Genomic DNA, 5,690 nt, shown 5'->3' with positions numbered 1-5,690 from the left:
TGCCCCGACGTCATTGCGTCCGGCACGCAGGGCGTGGGGAAGAGAGGAGAGCACATCGCTGTACGTCGTCACAGTACTTGGGGTAAAAAAAAGTGTCAGAACGTCAATTCTTCCCTTAAAAAAAGGTGTCATTGTTAGAAGCTTTGTTTTTGTTTAAAAAGCGCACAGACGCATCCTATCCCAGATGAAGATGTTTAAAGGCGAGTTTTTATTGTGGACACACGGGTGGCCACTTCCGGGCACCACTGACTGCTCAGTGTTGGTCAGGGTTCATAAATTCATAGAATTATACAGCACAGAAGGAGGCCATTTGACCCACCGCGCCCATGGCCGTGCCCGTGGCCGCACCCGCGTTCTTTGAAAGAGCTGTCCAAATTAATCGCACTCCCGCACTCTCTCCCCATAGCCCTCTACCTCTGCGACCTCCTAACCCCTTAACAATCCTATTCTCTCCCTCCGCTCAGCGGATTCCGGCCGGCTTCATCGGTGGGTGGGCCTTCTGCCATTCTGCCCCACCCTCTGGAACTCCATTCTGCAGTCCCTCCACCTCGCCCCCTCCCTCGCTGGCTTCAAGCCCATCTCAAGACCTTCCTCTTCAACCGTGCCGTCGATCACCCTGCTTTCTCCCCTGCCATCGACCTTCCCGATCCCAAGCTCAGGTCCGAAACTCTTGACTGTCCAGCGCCTTGGAAGGTCCTCCCGATGTGAAAGGCTCTATACAAATGTAATTTTCTTTTTGTTGCAGACTTTCAAATTTGTCCTACCCAGGTCAGGGCACTCACAAACAAGGAACCTGGTTGTTAGTTGATTGGTGGATTGCTTTCAACAACAACAACGTGCATTTATGTAGTGCCCCTCAAGTATGGTAGCGTCCCAAGTTTGGATGGGTTCACACCAAATTGGGTGTGTTTTTGTCACAGTGCCAGTACAAATTGGTTTTGGGCAGGTGCTTTTTATATTTTAAATTTAAACCTCCAAAATGTTTTTTTCCCCTTTTGAAGACCTTTGTGTTTGGGCTGAGTATTCTGGCCATGTCACATGCAGCACCTGATGTGGATTTGCCTGTCAGGAACTGGGATGTGAAATGGAAACCAGTTCTATTCCCCAGCATTGCCAGCACATGCCTTGATGAATTTCACTTCCCCCACCAAAAAAAACCAATGAGATAGAACTTTTGTACATAATGTATATTTTTTGGAAGAAATTAACTTCTGCTGAACTTAAGCATATTAATATATAAAAAAACATTCATTCACAAAATGCATATGCAAAAATATTTTTAAAATTCAAAAAAATTGCTTAAATTATCAAAAAAAAGTATAAAGTTATTCAATAAGAATAAGGTAAAAATGTACATAATTCTTGATGTGTTTTATAAAGCATAAAATAAATAACATCAATAAATTGCCATAGCTCACAATTTTAAAAACATTTAAATGTGGCTTTAATACCGATTGAACAAATAATTCCATTGTCCAAAGTACGTGCAAGCATCTACATGTATAGACATTTATGTAAACATGTAACCATTACAAACCAAATGTGTTTGTGAGTGTCTGTGTGTCTCTGTGTTTTCCCTAAACGCACAATATATATTTTTATTATATTGCATTATATATATTGTTTAATTTATGGAGCATTCTGCATTCTTGACCGATCCACCACCAAAGTTTGTATATTTTAGGGATGCCACTATGCCTGTTTAATTTCCCCTGAAACACTCACTAGACCACACTTAGCAATATTAGCAATATCCTTCAAGGAAAATACTATTTATATATAGTAAACTCCTGATAACTCTTCACTTCAAGGGAAAAGCGCTCAGCGACAAATTATTTGGAGTGGCTTGTTATGTCCCCCGGGCCGCAAGGGAGCAGTGTGACTAGTTAGGGCACTCGGCAGAGATTGGGCACACATTCTCAGATGCATCACAGAGGCCTCTGGTCTATTGGAGGGCTGCACCAAGTGTCCACACCAGTCAAGGGATAGGGCAAGGAATCTCTGCGATACAGAATGTCGTATTATCGGACCAGTTATCTGAAGTAAGTTCTTACAAGAATTTCTAGGATGTGACAAGTTATATTTTAAGCAGAGTGACAAGTAAAATTGAGTCCGTTATTAACATTTTGCATAGGAAGCAGCCGGGATATTGACAGCATAGCTACTTAAGTGGTAGTGACAAGCCAGGGTCCCGTTATCAGCAATTTACTTTATATCCAAAATGAATAATATCACTATTATTATTAATATTTTCTGCCTAGTGATCGAGAAATGCATTTATATGAACTCTCCAACTTTGAACCCTCCTGTCAAATCATTGGCCTTGAATCCATGCCACTTCACCTGGACAACAGGTAACGTTCTTGCTGTTTAATAAGTCATATCAATGAAGAAATGAAAAGGTTCAAAGGCATTTCCACTCATTAAAAAAGATGATGGTAACCGTTCAGTTGTTCAGCTGCAACTTTTTTGCTGGTTAGGTCTTTCACTTGGGGTCTTGCCTGCACCTCCAAGGTCTGTCGTAGATTGAAGCCATGCTCAGTTTGAATAGTACTATGGTCAGCCCAATTCCAGAGTACTGTATACAGTCCTGGTCACCGCAACATCAGGGCTGTTGAGGCCCTAGAGTCGGTATAGAGGAGAGCAGTATAATTAACACTGGAAAAGGTCAATATAATAATAATAATCTTTAGATTTGGTAAAGTGCCTTTCACATCAGGAAGACGTTCCAAAGCTCTTCACAGGATATATCATAAAGTGAAGTGGCTGTATTTTGTGGATGAATGAGACAACAAATTGCAAACTGCAATGTTTCACAAACAGCCTTGAAGTGAATGACCAGTTCTATCTTGGGGGATTGTTAGCCAGGACACCGGGAGGAACAGTCTTATCTTTTTTAGTTGTGCCATGGAACCTTTAACATCCACCTAAACAGGCAGATGGGGGATTGCTTTAACGTTTCATCCGAAGGACGGCAACTCTGACTGTGCAGCACACCCCCCAGCATTGCATTAGAGTGTCAGCTTAGACCATATGGGTATCAAGATCCGCCCTGGGGCTTGAACCCTCAATCTCCTGACTCAGAGGCAAGAGCACTATCACTTGAGCCAACCTGATACACATGGCCAGCAACTGGGATTGAGCCTTGAGCCAGGACCTCTGGACTCATTTAGAAAGCAGTTTGAATCTGTGATGGGAGAATGGTAAGGTGGATTTTCAGGAAGGATGAGTTCAGATGGGCCTTCTTCAAACAAACCAATCTTGTGGTCTTGTGATGTGCACTCGATGTCTGAACTCTTTCTCCTTTGGGAAAGCCTCTGGCCATCACTAGATGAAACCTGCCATTGCCATGGTTGTTAATACTAGGGATCATTTCATCATAGGTGTTGATGGTGATTATTTTATAATACAAACACTTGATGAAAAGACCTCCAGTTCCACTGACCAGGTGATAGACCCTGTTGGCTTCCAATTACAACCACGTGAGATATGGGATTCATTCACACTGGAGGTTTAAACAACCATTTATTCATCTTGTTACAATCTTGTATTATTTAGGCAGTAATACCTTTTCATGCAATCTATAACAGGAACTATTAAAATGTATTTAAGCAAGGGTAAGTGTCAACAAATCTCATAAAAATAGGACAGGAACAAAAATGTTACGGTTTTGAATGCCTCTTTCACACTAAATTCTCATAATCATTGTTTGTGCCTTTGTCAGTGTTTCACGGCTGGATCTCTTCTCCCACCGCTACCAAGCTCATTTGAAACATTTGTCAAAAACCTCTTCTTAACTTGATGGAACAGTGCTGTACATCAGCTCCGGTCTGCTCCACGTCCCCCAACCCACCCGCCCCCCCCCCATTGGTGGGAGAGCCTTCAGCCAATCTGCCCCCTACCTCTGGAATTCCATCCCCCAATCACTCCGCTTCGCCCCCTCTTTAGCCTCCTTCAAGTCCCACCTCAAGACCCTCCTCTTCGACCATGCCATCGGTCACCCCCATTCCCTCCCTTCTCACCCACTGACCCCAGCTCGGGTCTGAAATGCTGTACACACCTTGGGACGTCCTCCCGACATGAGAGGCGACATGAGAGGCGCTATACAAATGTAATCTTGTTGTTGTTGATTGACTCAGTCCTTCTTTAATCCTTCTCTCCTTTAGTTCCACAGAAAATGATGAGTGTGTAATCCTGTTTGGTGATGAACAGATATGATAAACTCAATATTTGGTTTACTGTATTTTTGGTAGTAAAAATAATCTTTGCATGTAATACAGCACCTTTCACGTCTCAAAGCACTTCACAGGATTTACTGTAAAACTCTAACTATGCAGTTATGATCGGTAATTTGTAATTATAGTCGTTTAACTGGTCATGTTCAGAATGTGTATGCAATGTGCAACTATTTTTTCTTTAAATGCCTTTTTTTACAATTTCCCCTTTCTTCTCCAATTTTCTTCTCTTGAGGTGCTGTTCTGTTTCACATTGAGTTAGAGCAGCAGAGCACCAGTGATAGATACTCCAATACCTGGCTCAAATGGTCTTTGTAAACATGTCAGCCTGTCACCCCAGGACAAAGAGTGTCACAAAGCTATTTAGTTATAACCCAGCCACATCAAATTTTCATTTGATATCCACGTGTGTTTAACACTGTTTATGAAAAATATTTTATTTGGATGAATTACTTTTTGCAGGAGCTGATGAAAGATGCAGCCTTGTGGAAGTGGTTATGGTTATGAATACCTCTTTCACACCAATTTCTCAGTAGATCAAGCTGTGATTTGTTTTCTTAAATAAAGCTGATGTAAACTTTTGAAACTGGAACTTTTGAAGCTAGACTTTTGAGACTGAAAACATTCCTTTTTCATTGGTTCAATGTGCTGAGCTTCTTTTTTGGGTCTGTCCCACATTCAAAGACCTGAGAGGTCATCTTACTGTCCTCCTCAACTAAAAACCATATAGCAAAGTCCTCCTCTGTCAACCTTTTGTACAACTCCCTCAATGCAATTCTCAGTACGCTAGCTACTGTCACCTCCTGAACTGTCTTTGAGTCCCACAATTGTGGAATATTGACTTTACAACAACAAAAGCAAAATTACATTTGTATAGCGCCTTTCATGTTGGGAGGACGTCCCAAGGCATTGGACAGACAGAGTTTCGGACCCGAGCTGAGGGTCGGGGTGGGGGGAGGGCAGGGGGGAAGCAGGGAGATCGAAAGCACGGTTGAAGAGGAGGGTCTTGAGGTGGGTCTTGAAGGTGGCGAGGGAGGGGGCGAGATGGAGGGACTGTGGGATGGAATTCCAGAGGGTGGGTGCAGAGTGGCAGAAGACCCACCCACCAATAGTGGGGCGAGCAAGGCGGGGGACGTGAAGCAGACTGGAGCCTGTTGAATGGAGGAAGCAAACAGGATGGTAGAGGGTTAGGAGGTCGGAGAGGTAGGGCAAGACTATGAAGGACTTTGAAGATGAGGACCAGGATCTTGAACTGTATCCTCTGTGTGATGGGAAGCCAGTGGAGTTGGGCAAGGATAGGGGTGATAGGGTCGCGGAGCCTAGTGCGGGAGAGGACACGGGCTGCAGAGTTCTGGATAATCTGCAGCCTATGGAGGGAGGAGTTGGGGAGGGCGACAAGCAGTGAGTTTGCATAGTCGAGCCTCGATGTAATGAAGGTGTATTTCCTTATGGGTT

This window comes from Callorhinchus milii, unplaced genomic scaffold (genome assembly GCF_018977255.1).
Source record: "Callorhinchus milii isolate IMCB2004 unplaced genomic scaffold, IMCB_Cmil_1.0 Scaffold1, whole genome shotgun sequence".
Lineage (NCBI taxonomy): Eukaryota > Metazoa > Chordata > Chondrichthyes > Chimaeriformes > Callorhinchidae > Callorhinchus > Callorhinchus milii.
Note: the sequence above shows the minus strand (reverse complement) of the source record.